Raw genomic sequence first — 17,526 nt, 5'->3', positions numbered from 1 at the left:
CCAATACCAGGTCTAGACCTGTGTAACTTCATGCAATTGATTGAGGTAACATGCGTACTGAAGCATAATTGATTATTTATTCCCTTCGTTGACGACAAATTTTCCTTTACAATGAGTGTTGTAAAATTTCAAACCATTGGCAAACAGGAAGTGGCTGTACAGTAGCTGTAAAAATTGCTTAGCCATTACAACTCAACATAATGAAGCTGCAGACCAAATATAAAATCAATCCCTTTCAAAGAAGCCAAGAAAAGTTTGACGAAAGTTTTCCTTTTACAACGAGTGTTGTAAATTTCAAACTATTGTCAAACAAGAAGGTGGCGGCACAGCAGATCATTAAATTACTTACCTGCTTCAACTCAACATGATACAGCTGCAGGCCAAATACAAAATCATTACCGTTGATAGAAGCCAAGAAATGTTTGACAAAAGTTTTTTACCCAAGGTCTTTCCAATGGGAGGATGGATGAAGTCTTGTGGTTACTAGACCTGCTTAACCCTTTGGCGTTTCAGGTAAAATACAGTTCATTGATTGATTACTGTTTGCTTAACATCCAGTGGCAACAAGAACACAAACCTTGTTACCAAATAAAACCAAAAAAAATGCATAACTTGGAATCCAACTAAAGAAAAACATGTTATACGACAAAAACCAAATTTGTTATCCAACAAAGCAAAATTTGTTATCCTACAAAAACAAAACTTGCTATCCATCTGAAGCAAAGCTTGTCATTTCAAGCCTTAAGCTACACTGTAGCATTTTTGTTATAACTTGAAATTTTGGAATAATTTAATGATGAGATCAAAGTTATTGCTCTGCAGATTTAAAACTGTTCTGCACCCTTTCAAATTCTGATCAGAAGTTCTCCCAAAAATTTACCATATTGGGATATATAATAAACTGCTTCGCTGAGCGCAGCTGGATACGCTTGCAGAGGTCCAACCCTGAACAGTTGGGGCAAAAATGGACACAATATTCAAGCTTGATACAGGTCTGAATTTGGATTGTAATTAAATATTTGACATATTATAGGTTTCTGAATAATTGTAGTCAAAGAACTTGAAATTGGTTATATGAAATGAATTTATATTCAATTAAAGATTTCTTGCTGTTGTGCAATGCACTGTGCTGTTGCACAATACTTAGTGAATCTGTTCTCAAACTATAAACAAATAAAGTTCAATTAATTCTCAATGTCATATTAGAAATTTATGAAAATCAAAAGGGAGCTTACATCAATAGATATAAACAATTCACCAAAGTTTTATGAGAATTGCTGACAGCATTTTTGAGTTATTGTCCGAAAACTGGAAAATCCCCCCTTTTTTAATGAATAAAACCCCATAACTCAGAAATGTAAAATGTAAAATTTATAAAACTCTAAAGGGAGCTACATCAATAGATATAAACAATTCACCAAAGTTTCATAAGAACTGCTGAAAGCATTTTTGAGTTTTTGTCTGAAAACTGGAAAATCCCCCTTTTTTTATGAATAAAACCCTGTAACTCGAAAACGTAAAATCTAAAATTTATAAAAAACGAAAGGGAGCTCACGTCAATAGATATAAACAATTCACCAAAGTTTTATGCAAATTGGTTAAAGCGTTTTTGAGTTAATGCCCGACATGTTGACGACGGACGGACAGAGGTATACCATAATACGTCCCGTAAACGGGCGTAAAAAATTGTATAAACTTAAATCTTCAAATTTTTTTATTTTACAAAAACCATTATCTTCAAAATATTTCAATAAAACAATCAGTCATTTATAAACTGCAACCTTACTCATTGACATGTAGTAAATGAAAGGGATTACAGTGGGATGAAAATGATGGATGTCAACTCATCCATGTCATCATACAAACTGCAAATTTACATGTTTTCCTAAAATTTTAACTTAAAAAAAAATATCATTTTATAGTCAAGACTCATCTTTGCAATGATTACTTTGTCATTATATAATTCATACTGTGTCCAGTCTTTTGGTAAAAGACTGCACTTGAGGTTACAACAGATTTAAAATGGCATAAATTTCAATTTCAAGGTATTGTTTCAGATAAAGAATCTTCTCTTTTCTAATTATTCAATGTAGTAAGTACTGTTTTAAAAGTACTAAAATTTCATTTATATGCAGTCTGACTTCTGGTTGTTTTTTCACACTAGTGCTTATCCACCAGTAAATATAATTATATTGTGATTAAAATTAGGAATAAAATATAAATACTGTCTAATTCTCCATCTACAATAAATTTTGTGTGATTTATACAACAATAAAATCTAAAATGAAATACTGAAGGAATTACGTAAAACCTTAGATCAAAAACATAAATTGCCAGTTTGGCAGCATATTTGTGAAAATGAACTGATATTCAATTAAATCACACCATCCATATCATACAGATGTTTGATCTTGCTATTACATAAACAAGGTTAATAGAGCACTTACATGCTTTTCACCATTCTTATTTTAGACATCTCAAGAAAAAAGTTAATTCATTCTGTGCTAAAATGAAGTCAAATTAGTGGAGTAATTATCACAGTGCAGACTTCATTAAGGGATGATGCTATCTTAAGTATTAAAGAGAAACTGCATAAAACGTTTTATTTATGTAGTATTTCTAAATGTTTCTTGTCTTTGAACTTTTCCTTTCACCTAAATTTTCAAAAATATCTAATAATTCAAACCATATGAAGTCGCACATGATAATGTGCTAAGTAAAGCCCCACATGTTAAGAAAATAATCAGCAAATAGAAAGCAACTGCAATGCATAGATAAAAGTCACAATCACAGTAAAAGTCTGGGCCCGTATGCATAAAGCTACTTAAGTTAAGATTTGTTCCGAACAGACAGATTTTTCTACATGTCATACGACAAATTAGTATTACGATTAAATATCTTAACTTTAGTAGCTTTATGCATACGGGCCCAGACTTTTTAAATCATTTCCTTTACACTGGCAAGAAAACCCTACATACAATTTAAATGTTCAGAACTTATAGTAAAATTTCAAACCTTCAGCAAGCAGGAAAAGGGTTGTACATAAATAAGAAATTTGCTTTTACAGAAATTTCCTCATGATCAGAGTTTATCGGAAATACTTAACTACGGGCAAGAGGATGGGCTGCACATCTGATCTGAATTGGTATATGTTGATAATATCAAGCTCCACTCCAAGTACGAAATCGTTCTTAAATGCAAAAGCTGTGCAATATGAAGCAAAAAGGTAATTTATTGTGCACATTCAATAGGCTTTGTCAAAATATCAATTTTCAAAAGTTGCAGTTTGTATTTAATTCTTCATACTTATCAACTGGTGAAATGTTTAGCCCATTGCTATATCATTTTATTTCATAATATAAAAGCATGCATACAGAAAAGAATATTTCTGTTATCACAGAGATATGTCTCGCTTGTGGAACCTAATTACAAACTTTAATCCAATGTAAATCAGCTGACACAGAAAATAGCAAGCCCAAGTCTTGCTTTTGTGACTATGGTGGCAGGTGAGGTATAACTAAATATATTCTAAAAATAATGAGTCTTACTCTATTAAAACTGGAAATGTGAGTGAAATTACAAGAGAATACCATTCTGTTGAAATTACAAGAGAATACCATACTGTTGAAATTACAAGAGAATACCATACTGTTGAAATTACAAGAGAATACCATACTGTTGAAATTACAAGAGAATACCATACTGTTGAAATTACAAGAGAATACCATACTGTTGAAATTACAAGAGAATACAATACTGTTGAAATTACAAGAGAATACCATACTATCCCTGGACAATTTCAATGATCTCCCCTTTAGCATGTTGGACAAGACTTTATTTCCTTTATGTGTATATTCAGGCAGTGTTCTACAACAGTGAAAATGTTCATCATTATCTGTCCAACCATTTAGGAGGAGTTGATCAGAGTCTAACACTACATATTGCAATCTTGAAGTAATAAAGGTGGATTATCTCCCCTTGTACATGTAGGAACAGAATTTTATTTCCTCAATGAACATCTTCAGGCAGTGTTCTATAACTGTGTACAGTTTCATCAATATCGATTTTAGGATTTTCTCTTACAATGCTCATGGACAAGCAGACAGTCAGACAGACAAGGTGATTCCTAGATACCCCCAGTCCCACATTGGCAGGGGTACAGTAAGATGAAAAGTATAATTCCAATGCACAGGTTTACTGGCAAATAAATTATGTAAGTCAAAATTGATCTTTGACTTACTTTATTAATATAGCCCCCAAATATAGAATTTATAAATGCCTTTTCTCTACTTTATTCCTCATTCCTGCCAACAATGAGTTTAATGACCGAGACAATAATAGTGGGAAGTCATTTATCTTTTACTACTGTCAACTTTGTTTTCTCAACAAGTATTGTTTATGCATTTCACATCCCCAAAACTATCTTTTTCTGTATCAAACAATCTAAATTAATGAGAAAACAGTAGAGGAAAGAAAAGGCATTTTCAGCATAATTACATCTAGCTCATTTGTTATTTAATGATGTATAACCAATGTTCCAAGGCAACAGCCAGAAAATTCAGACAAACTAACACAGTCCAAATGTTCTTATATGTAATCAGGAACAATAACCTTGTGCTTTATGAATCTGACAACAAAAAATACATATGGTATCATGTGACCCTTCCCATGGTTCAATGAAAACACATCTAACCAAGCTGGTTCTGTTCCAAAATAGCTGGGATTCCTAGTTTGAATGTTAACATCGATTAACAAGCATGTCAACAATTGTCTCTAATTAAGAAACCAAACGTTCCAAATCAAAAGATTTTCTGCCCTAATGAAGGTGCTCTGTTCCTCTTCACTTTTTCTGTCTCTGTTATTTAACTACTTTTATTTATACTTCTGGGTGTTTTAAGGTGAACATTTGTGTCTATTGTTTTTTGTTAGTTGTTTTTGTGCCTCATACCGATCTTTGGAGTTAAGCCAATTGCAACTGTTTTTTGGTTCTTAAGTTGTGCTGTTACACCACTGTCCCAGGTTAAGAGAGGGTTGAGCACTCACAAACATGTTTAACCCTGCCATATTCTTTATGTGCCTGTTAATCCAAGTCAGGAAACTGTAGTTCAGTGGTTGTCGTTGGTTAATGTCTGTCATATTTGTTTTTAGTAAATTGTTTTCTTATGCATTACCCTACTGAAAATGAGTACGGGATTCCACTGGATTTCCAGTGAAATTACACTGGTATTCAGTGGAAAAAAATATTCCGATGGAATCCCATTAGAATTTCATCCAAAACATCTGGAATATTTTTCACACTGTAATTCCAATGGAAAATCAGTGAAATTTCCAATGAAACTTCCAAAGATTTTCCAATTAATTTCCAGTGGAATATTATTGTTTATATTTCAGTGGAGTTTTGATTTAATGCAAATATTCCAGTGGAATTTTGGACTTAGAAATTTAAAGGAATATATACTTCTAATTTAAATTTTTCAAATAATTAAGTGCATGATTATTATATAAAGGATTTAATTTGTAACATATAATTTGCTGGCCTGATAAGAAATTAAATAATATAATCATGATAATATATGGGATGTAATGAATATTTCATAAACCTACGTATATACATTACTAGATAACATTTTTGTTCGCTTTGGAGATTCCGTATATCGTCAGGTTATCGGAATTCCAATGGGGACTAACTGTGCACCACCTATTGCGGACCTTTTTTTGTATTGCTATGAGTTACAATTTATGACAAAAATCAGTAAAGACCCATCGAAACAACATCTGATACACAAATTTAATAATACTTTTAGATATTTGGATGATATTTTGGCTCTCAATAATGACGACTTCAGTATGTATACTAAAGAAATTTATCCTGTTGAACTTACTTTAAATAAAGCTAATACTAACAATGACCACTGCCCTTTCCTCGATCTTGATATCTATATCATTAACGGAAAGCTTAATACTAAAATATATGATAAAAGAGATGATTTTTCATTTCCTATCGTTAATTATCCATTTTTAGATGGTGACGTTCCCTTGTCACCATCTTACGGTGTTTATATATCTCAACTTGTACGATTCGCTCGTGTATGTAACAATGTTTTAGATTTTAACGAGAGAAATGTATGTATTACTGAAAAATTATTACACCAGGGTTTTCGATATCACAAACTAGTCAAAACATTTACTAAATTTTATCATCGGTATAAGGACATCATTCGTAAATATAGCTCAACATGCAGACTTCTTATACGTTCAGGTATTTCACATCCAATTTTTTATGGAAATATTCTTTATAAAGCACAAAAATGTCAGTATTCACCTCTGAAACTAACAAAACCTTTAAATAGACTTATTAAGAAGGGATATAGTTACGATACTGTTGTCAGGTCATTAAAGATTGCATATTTTGGCGTTGATATTGATTCACTTATAGGGTCTTTGCATCTGCACTAAACACATTTATTTAAAAACCAGTTGTTGGCATGACACGGGTTATGTTCTTCTCATATATGTTATGATGGTATGATACTAAACCCCTAACGGGAAGGATTGTGCCTGATATTCATATGATGAAGACATAATCTTTCAATCAGTTTAATTGAAGTCTGGAGCTGGCATGTCAGTTAACTGCTAGTAGTCTGTTGTTATTATGTATTATTGTCATTTTGTTTATTTTCTTTGGTTACATCTTCTGACATCGGACTCGGACTTCTCTTGAACTGAATTTTAATGTGCGTATTGTTATGCGTTTACTTTTCTACATTGGCTAGAGGTATAGGGGGAGGGTTGAGATCTCATAAACATGTTTAACCCCGCCGCATTTTTGCGCCTGTCCCAAGTCAGGAGCCTCTAGCCTTTGTTAGTCTTGTATTATTTTTAATTTTAGTTTCTTGTGTACAATTTGGAGTTTAGTATGGCGTTCATTATCACTGAACTAGTATATATATTTGTTTAGGGGCCAGCTGAAGGACGCCTCCGGGTGCGGGAATTTCTCGCTGCATTGAAGACCTGTTGGTGGCCTTCTGCTGTTGTCTGTTCTGTGGTCGGGTTGTTGTCTCTTTGACACATTCCCCATTTCCATTCTCAATTTTATGTATATGAAACATTTGTTCAAAAAATGTTACATGGTTAAATGTGATATGAAATCACTTGCCTAGTAACAAATGAAAATAATCATTTGGTCTGAAAGACCCCCCCCCCCCCCCCCCCATATAAAATAAGTAAAATGGTAGCTCCTCAGATGTAGGGTGAATATAATGCATCACCATATAGCCTATGAGTATGACACATTGAAAGGATACATTTTAACTATTAAGAAATAAAATTAAATGTTCAATAATCAGATAATATAAATAAAGAAATGAATATTTTATATCAAATTGGGTTGAGAATAAGATTCTGTTTGATTTAACGAACAAAAACAATTAAGATTCTTTTTGAAAAATGTGCATGGCTCTTAAAAGGGCCGTTTTAAACAGATCTGTTGCAGATATTATCTTCAGACTGTACGAATTGTTAGGATAACTCCGTTTTTTTCTTCAAGTGACCGTACTGGCAACTGCCCTGCACTACAGTCTACATGTATACAATAATATAATTATTTCTCCTTTGACTTCATCATGTTCATTAACTGTTACTGGTCTACTGTTCTTTTGAGAAAAGTAAAGTGAACGGCTTTCATTTTCCACATTGTTCTATAAACTGTTTCGGTATCTTAACTTTGTCGGTGTGATGAATTTTTCATCATTTTCATGTCCTGAACTCGGCACTGGAACTCGGGTCATATAAGTAAATCTATAGAAAAATTTCACATATAATCCGCTCCAATCAATTGTACGCTAAATGTCAGTGTTTTGGCATAATTTGAGCAGAAAATTCGTGAAACTGTAGTCTATAATGTTGTTTTTCAACACTCATGTTTACATTCATGGAGGCTGCCATTTTTTTCTACCAGACTATATATATAACCGCTGATTTGATTGGATAACTCTATTTCCGGGATTTCCGATCGGCCAATCAGATAGTCGTTATCATTAATACACGGAATGTGTTCAAATTTGAAACTAAAAATATTGTACGAATATGTATCCTGTCCAGCATTGTCCAGCTGTGGTTACATTAATCGTGTTAATAATAATTAATACTCAACAACCTTCGATAAATAAAGAAATAGACATTAAAGGCAGAACATTTAGGTATGACATTAGCTGTTGAACCAAGAATTTACGATGAGACGATGTGCTGATGACAGTGATGTAGGGCAGACGTACAGCAGATACAGGTAATTTTTAAGAGATTTTACATTTGATTTTTACATCATGAATATTTTTAATTAAAATTAAAAAAAAAGATATACACCCCCTTTAGTTTCATTCATGGGCTCTGTTAGTTCACACTTTGAGGATGACCATTTGGTGTTCTGAAAAGGGGGAGGTGGGAATGTAATAATAATTTTATTATTCTCAATATTGAATTACATTGTGTGCCTTCACAATCAAGGAAAGATGTTTACAGTTTACTACACACATTCAGGCACATTCAACTTAATTTTGTCATGTTCTGATTTGGATGGACATGCAACACAAAAAATCCCTAAAGGTTAATATTGTGTTTTAGAGTCTTTATACTTAACTGAAAGAAGCTTCTTAATTATATATGTACATTGTATGATAAATATCAGTAATATATAATGCATACAGGTCATGACCAGAATTAAAAATTATTAATAAAATGTTTTTACATTTTTTTTAGGTTGTCCATATATTAAAAGGGATTGATCATGGTGAAGGTACAAAGCTGCAAAAATGATGACTGTGCATCGATCAATATCCACTCAATAATATGAAAACAAACGAACCAGCAGCAGAAAAGAAATTTGAGTATAAGATTATTGAAAGGTACTTATTGAATTATTTTTTCATCCTTCCCACACTTGAAATAAAAATACATTAATCATGTTAATCATTCACATCTATAAGCTGTAAACACATCTCAAAAACATTGATCTGATCATCATGCACAATGGTTAATCATGGCTATTATGTGAACAAAATGAGGTGTCTGGTATGCTTCAACCAGATAGTAAACCAACAACAAACACAACACAAAGGGAAAGATAATATGAGGCTAAATAAAAATATTTGCGTGGTTCCAATTACCTTACCTACCTTTTTTTTTTAGTCTTAACAATAGCCTACCCTAAAGATTTTTTTGTCATTTTTCAGTAAGTACTGTTTAAGTCAGAATGTTGCTCCCATAGACATGATAGACTCAATGTAAAAAAAAAACATAAAATAAAAAAAATTCTTACCTACCTACCCTAATTTTTTTTTAAATGTAACTGGAACCACACATACTATTTTATTTGGCTTTGAGAGACACCTGATCCATGAACAATAAAAGTCTATTTTGATAAAAAGAGATGTGTGTTATAAGTCTAAGAGACAGCAACCCAACAACTATAGCCAAAGATATCTAGAGAACACATAGTCTTCAATAATAGACATACATGTGTCTAAATTGCTCTTAGTGTATAAATGTTGTGAATAAATTACACACAAACACAAATAAAATATGCCAGTAACATATATTTTTGAATAATTGCAGACTGGAGCATGGTATTGTAATGTTATTTTAATTCAAAATTCTATGCATGTTATGATGTATGATTTTTTTCCTTTCAGATTAATCAATGAAGACTTAATGGAACAGGATTGGAATGCAGAAACTTTGGACTTAATTCATGAATAATATCAATGGATGATGAAGAAAACTGACTAAACTGACAAAGTATTTCGTATGCATGTTAACTGGACATTTTTGTTTGTTTAATGCACAATAAACAAATTTGTAAAATTGAAAATTAAAACCATTTGTGAAAGATTTCAAGAGGACCAAAAGTTACCATGGACTTATGAATGATTTAACCAGAAAAATGATTTACATGTACAATTAAGTAAATACATCTTTGACTAAAAAATGATAATTTATCAACGTTAATAATTTAAAGAGGTTGATCTTTTCGTTTAAAAGGTCTTAAATGTGGATGATGTATAAACTGTTGTAATTTCTTTAATTGTTGACTTGCATTAAAATGGTTATTGTCTTATTTCAAGTTTTCTTATTAATTCATTCAAAAATAAGCAGTGCATGCAAAATGATATCTAACATTTCAGTGGAATTGTCAATTTCCATTGAAATATCACTGGTTTTCTTTGGTTGATTGTTACAATTTCCAATGGAATTACCACTGGTATCCCAGTAGAAAACAATAAATGTCCAGTGGGAAAACAATGGTATTCCAACGAAGTTTTCACTGGTATTCCAATGGAATTTCCACTGTATTCCACTCGAGTATTCACCGGAATCCCACTGGATATTCCACTGATATCCCAATGGAAAACAATGAATGTCCAATGAAAATCCCGACCAAATTTCCCAGTGGTAATACAGTGGTATTCCAATGGAACTCTGATGAAACTCCACTGGTATTTTCAGTGAAATCCCACTTTACATTTTCAGTAGGGTAGGCCTTTAGTTTTCTCATTTGAATTGTTTCACATTTCTCATAAAGGTGCCTATACAGTATGGGTTTTCCTCATTGTTGAAGGCCGTACAATGGCCTATAATTGCTTACATCTACTTCATTTGAACTCTAGTGGATAGTCGTCTCATCTGCAAACATACCACATTCTCCTTATTTTTATATTATATGTCACAAGCAGATTAACCTTCCAACCCTTTGAAATAAAATTGATTTTTTTACCTAAAGAAAATAATGGCATTCTAAACTGGGTGTTCTTAGATGCTTTGTCTCAATTATTTATTGATAAGAATACAAAATTGGGAACCCATATCATACATGTCTTCACTGATTTCTACAATTTTTTTTTACAAAATTCAATAAAAATTTGATGTGTATATGGTCATTTTATCGAAGAATCTAAACACAAAGTCCAAAGTGTTAATGTTCCAGGAAATTATTACATAGATTGTGGACCAGTGCTTTGTAAAGAATCATCAACAAATGTTCATCAATGCATGACAGTTAGTCAGTGCTCTGCTGGCTTTTAACTGCCTTTAAATCAATTCTCTCTGATTTTCTATACATGATACTGACTCAAACTGTCATTTGACAATTGAATTCAAATTTTATAAAATTTAATCAATATGAATGCATGTAACATAACATTTTTTGCATTAGAAGCGGAAACACTTCTCACTTAACATTGTCCTACATTACTTGCTCTCCTATTGCTTAAAACCCAAAGAAACCATGTTAAATACTTATATTTCAAGTACAACCGATTCATAGTGTATTTAATAGTAAATATATACTGTAATTTAATCTCTGTTGATTTACCAGTTGTATAACCTGTATCATTGGTAGCTCATGTATAACTCATAGAAAAACGAAGATAATATCAAATGTAGAATTACAGTAAATGTACACTTTGAAGAGAAAATTATCCTCAAGAATGTATCTTTCATGTAATGTATTACATTTTTTGTACTTATTAACAACAGCAGCATTGGTACATGATCATGATACATATGTACCTGTCCAATTACATTGGTACATGATCATGATACATATGTACCTGTCTGATTACATTACTTTCCAAAAAATTATAGGAAGAAAAAAGAAAATCACTAGAAATGGTCGATATGTCACTTACAAAGGAAAAGGAGTAGGTTCAATAAGGCACCAATATGGTCCTGTATTTCAAATAAAGATTTATTGATCAGATAACAATAAATCATAGCTTAAAGAATGACTTAATAGGTAATAGTTCTCTCTGTTGAAAATTTACAAATTAAGTGTTAATTAAATTAAACAATAGCAACATTTTTGATTTTCAACGCAACCCAATGAAAACAGGTCAATTTCCATTGGTTATAAGGACTGGAACCATAGAGTGCATAGGTCAACAAAAATTATTTTTTGATATTAGTTTTGTTAGAACAAACTACAAATCTGATTCTAGTATCTAGTTTGTTTCCTTGGCCCTAACCGCTGGACGTTAAGCAGCCATCCATCATCATCATCATCCATTTATAATAAAATCTTCACAAATTGGTCAGAGTAGAATTGATATCATGTGAAGTAAAAACTTAAGTATCATCTCTGAAACAAGGTAAAGGACCAGCATCAAAATCAAAAGGATTATTCTTCTATTAAATTTGACACTGTGATACAATTTTATCAACATCAGTCATACATAGGAACATAGTGTAAAATTATGTGTTCTCTTTTAATAAAACTATTCCCACAAGTCTTTAAACAACAATTCAGACATTAATCTTACCCTTGTGCGAAAATCTCATTAAAATCTAACAAACATTTCATTTGCTTTTGGCACTTGTCTGAATGTGTTTTTTGGGGTTATTGGTTTTTAATCATAACAGGAACTTTTCTTCTATTATTATCTTCATTAAGATGTCATCAGTTAAAGTAAATTTGACTTATTGTAGGAAGAGTGAAGAGACAGTGAATACCATTATATGTCCTGTTATCAAAATAATTTTAATATGCTTGATTTACAATGCATTCACAAAAAAGTATAAAGGACTAGCTTAGGTTTATTTGTGCTTTTCTTACATTTTATACAATTAGACATTTGACATTAATTCAGGTAAGAACATACAGAAAATTAAAAAAAGAATACAAATTAGAAAATTTTTTATTAATAGATTTGGATCGATACATGATATCAAATTTTATAAAAATAAGAATAAGTAATAGTTATCTGAATATTGAACAGGGTAGACACCGTAAATTACCTTTGGAAAAAAGATTATGTCCTCTCTGTAAAAAGGAGGTAGAAGATGAATATCATTTTGCTTTAAAATGTCAAATTTTAGAAGAATGTAGGCAAAAACTTTTTCAGGAATTAGAGAGTATTGTTCCAGATTCCACCAAAATGTCTGATGAGGAAAAATTTGCATTTATGTTTACATTTAATGAGTATGATGTATCTAAAATTATTGTCAAGGGAGTTAATGATTTATATGTTTTAAGAAATAGCCTAGCTGATAAGAAGAACTAATCGATGTAACAAAGTTGTGACTATTCTATATTTTTCTTATTGTATTTGTTATGATATATTTTATAACAATTGCATTATAATTTTTGTACTTGCACTTTCAAATTTGCAAAAGTATCACCTCCTCCAAAACATCTAAATATAGTCTTATAGAATAGGAATGTTGTTTAAATTTAAATATTGTATGTTTGTAATGATTGTCATGTTTGTCTTGGTAACAATCCAATATTTGGATTTTACACCAATTAAATGATTTGATTTGATTTGATTTGATTTGATTTGATTTGGTAAAATTATAATTAAACATATTTATTTATACTTTCTCATAGCAATAACAACCAATTTAGATTGATTGGCAGGTCCATGCACTTAACTTACAAGGTGAATATTGGATATAGAGATTAACCTATATATATATATATATATAGACAAATTAACATCATCTGGGGAGGAATACTAATGAAATAATGGTCTAGTTAAGGAAAAGGTTTTCTACCATTGATTATTGCAAATCAGAAAAATTCATTTAAGAATTGAATGCTTTTTTTTGTAAATTTATTGGGGTGTAAAAGCGTTGACCGAAGTACATTTTGTATGACGCGCGGAAGTTCTAATAAAATGCTCTGCTGGGCGCAGCTTGATACGACCGCAGAGGTCGAACCCTGAACAGTTGGGGCAAGTATGGACACAACATCCAAGCTTGATACAGCACTGAATTTGGATTGTGATAAAATATTTGACACAACATAGGTTTCTGACACAGAATGAATGTGGTCTAAGAACTTAAAAAAATTTAATTTACCTATTCAAACCATATCATAATTATTTGCTTTTATATATAAATCAGAAATAACCAATTTAAAATGGAAAATTTTAAAGAAAAAAAAGGAAAAAAAAATCCCCCCTCAAATTTTTGAACACCCTTATGATTCATCACCCCAAAACTCAATCCCAGCCTTCCCTTTGTGATATGGAACCTTGTAGTACAATTTCATAAAGATCCATACACTTACACACAAGTTATTGTCCTGAAACTAGAAAAATGCTTGTTTTTTTGCCCCTTTTTGGCCCCTAATTCCTAAAATTTGGAGGCAATTACCCCCAAAATCAATCCCAGCCTTCCCTTTGTAGAATGGTACCTTGCAGTACAATTTCAGAGAGATCCGTAAACTTGAACACAAGTTATTGTCATGAAACTAGAAAAATGCTTGTTTTTTGCCCCTTTTTTGGCCCCTAATTCCTAAAATTTGGAGGCAATTACCCCCAAAATCAATCCCAGCATTCCCTTTGTGATATGGAACCTTGTAGTACAATTTCATAAAGATCCATACACTTACACACAAGTTATTGTCCTGTAACTAGAAAAATGCTTGTTTTTTTTGCCCCTTTTTGGCCCCTAATTCCTAAGATTTTGAGGCAATTACCCCCAAAATCAATCCCAGCCTTCCCTTTGTGATATGGAACCTTGTAGTACAATTTCATAAAGATCCATACACTAACACACAAGTTATTGTCCTGAAACTAGAAAAATGCTTGTTTTTTTGCCCCTTTTTGGCCCAAAATTCCTTAACGTTTAGGGCAATTACCCCCAAACTCAAACCCAGCTTTCCCTTTGTGATATGGAACCTTGTAGTACAATTTCATAAAGATCCATACACTTACACACAAGTTATTGTCCTGATTCCTGAAACTAGAAAAATGCTTGTTTTTTTGCCCCTTTTTGGCCCCTAATTCCTAAAATTTGGAGGCAATTACCCCCAAAATCAATCCCAGCCTTCCCTTTGTGGTATGGTACCTTGCAGTACAATTTCAGAGAGCCATACACTTGAACAAGTTATTGTCTGGAAACTAGAAAAATACTTATTTTTAGCCCCTTTTTGGGCCCTTATTCCTAAACGTTTTGGGCAATTACCCCCAAACTCAATTCCAGCTTTCCCTTTGTGATATGGAACCTTGTAGTACAATTTCAGAAAGATCCATACACTTACACACAAGTAATTGTCATGAAACTAGAAAAATGCTTGTTTTTTGCCCCTTTTTTGGCCCCTAATTCCTAAAATTTGGAGGCAATTACCCCCAAAATCAATCCCAGCATTCCCTTTGTGATATGGAACCTTGTGGTACAATGTCAGAGAGATCCATACACTTTACACTACACACAAGTTATGTCTGGAAGTTACAAAAATGCTTATTTTTTGCCCCTTTTTGGCCCCTAATTCCTTAACTGTTGGTACCATAACCCTCAAAATCAATCCCAACCTTCCTTTTGTGGTATTGAACCTTTTAATAAAATTTCATAGAGATCCATTCACTCAAACTAAAGTTAGAGTGCGAAAACCAATGTGTCTTCGGGACGACCACGACGACGCCAACGTCATACCAATATACGACTGCAAAATTTTTTTGTGGTTGTATAAAAATGTGCGGTCAACGCTTTTACAACCCTATAAAATTACTAAAAGAAGCATTCAAACTTATAATACCTATAATGGTTTACTTTTATAAATTGTAACTTGGATGGAGAGTTGTCTCATTGGCACTCATACCACATCTTTCTATATCTATTATAATTACATTTTTTTGCTAGGATCATGAAAACACGATTTCTATCAAGTTTTTCTTTTATTTACCTGTGCACTTTATTGTGGAAGCTCGGGTCATCATGAATGTTACATTTCATTTTGAAATGAAGGTTAATTTCAGAATGACGTGAGATTGCTGTTAGCAAATCAAAATAACGTATTATAATGAAACATACATGTAATGTAATTATTCTGAGATGAATTCCGAGGAATCAATTCTTTATAATGGTGATAATTTATCTAAAAATTTCTGTTCTTAACAGTTATACTTTACTTCACCCAAATAGTTTCTTCCAATTATCTGAAATTTTTAATTACTTGTGTTCTCTTTGCTTAAAAAAAACTCATGTAAAAATTGCTTTTTAACAAAATAATGCATTAACCATTCCCATTCCAATGATGTATAGCAATTTTTTTCTACATCACTGAAAAAACAGTGATAAAATAATCAAGTCTTTACACATATCCCCATCATTTCTTTCACATGAAGTAACACATCAATAAAAATAACTGCGCCAAATTTCATAGCACTTTCACACATTTATATAATATGAAAACATCCAATTATGAAATACAGACACAACAGTCTTATTCTTCAGGTTTTAGCTGACCTGTCTGATAACTTTTATTGTAATCAGTCTGAGGCCAATGAATAAGTATATTCAGCCAATATTCTAAAGTACAAATGTCTTTCCTTATATGAAGTTTGTTATATTATAACTATTGATTACAGTCAATACAACATTTTCTAAAATGAATATCATTCAAATGATAGCATGACACAGAATTTTTACGAATTGTTTACACTGTTTGTCTAAGAAAATACTACTCTGAATGCCTAAGAATTTGATTGATATGTTTCTTTTCTGCTCTTCACATTTTGTGGCTAAACATTCTAGTCATGTTATACTGATCTGTACTGTAATGTACATCAAGATTGCAATATACATCTTTAAATATTGTATTTTTCTGTGCAGACATTTGTTTTGTTGTCAGTAGGTTGAAGCATGGCTAAATATGCATTGCTATACAGTTATCAACACTTATAGTTCTACATCCTTTCTAGTGCACAAGGTCCTATTTTCCTTATTTATGATGTCTTTACACTAAATTCATTGAGTGTGTATAAATTTATTGACATAAGGTTTTGGTCAAACTGCCAGTAACATAATGACCCAACAGTATACATTTACATCAAAGTGATAAGGTGACTTTTGATAGGAATTCTCTCAATACAAATATTTAAAATAAGCTATTTTGCAGAAAAATTTCTAAACCATACTTTTGATTGAGTTAAGCCATTTCAATTGATATTTTATAGTGTGTCTTTCTATGTTGTGATGTTACACTATTGTTTCAGATAAGGGTGAAGGTTTGGTACCATTAAAACGTTTAAACCCGCTGCAATTGTTTGCACCTGTCCTAAGTCAGGAATCTGATGTTCAGTAGTTGTCGTTTGTTGATGTGGTTCATAAGTGTTTCTGGTTTCTCGATTTTTATATAGATTAGACTGTTGGTTTTCCTGTTTGAATGGTTTTACACTAGTAATTTTTGGGGCCCTTTATAGCTTGCTGTTCGGTGTGAGGCTCCGTGTTGAAGACCGTACTTTGACCTATAATGGTTTACTTTTATAAATTTTGACTTGGATGGAGAGTTGTCTCATTGGCCCTCATACCACATCTTCTTATATCTATATATTAAAAACCTGTGGATTTTGATTTAAAATCTATCCACTTTGACCTTGAAATTGGAATTGAAGTTACTATTTACCACACAAAATTCCATAAAAAAAATTTGCAAATCTTTATCCTAGTTCATTTCAATGTTTTAAATAACCAATAAGGGTGAATTTCTTAGGTGGAAACCTTATACATGATTTCCTGAATTTCTTAGGT

General features: G+C 31.9%; 1 protein-coding gene and 1 long non-coding RNA gene across 2 annotated transcripts in view; one reads left to right on the top strand and one right to left on the bottom strand.

The window, feature by feature from the left end:
* The window catches only part of LOC127724666 (uncharacterized), a 70,001-nt gene that overhangs the window by 17,798 nt on the left and 34,677 nt on the right, over positions 1 to 17,526 (bottom strand). The gene's annotated exons all lie outside the window — the stretch shown is intronic.
* LOC127724768 (uncharacterized) lies at positions 6,463 to 10,111 on the top strand. Its single transcript, XR_007992672.1, has 3 exons — positions 6,463 to 8,284; positions 8,755 to 8,900; positions 9,687 to 10,111. It is a non-coding gene; the product is annotated as an uncharacterized LOC127724768 (long non-coding RNA).

The sequence above is a fragment of the Mytilus californianus genome, unplaced genomic scaffold (assembly GCF_021869535.1).
Source record: "Mytilus californianus isolate M0D057914Y unplaced genomic scaffold, xbMytCali1.0.p SCAF_14, whole genome shotgun sequence".
Lineage (NCBI taxonomy): Eukaryota > Metazoa > Mollusca > Bivalvia > Mytilida > Mytilidae > Mytilus > Mytilus californianus.
The sequence above is the reverse complement of the archived record's forward strand: the minus strand, read 5'-3'. Positions and strand labels throughout refer to the sequence as shown.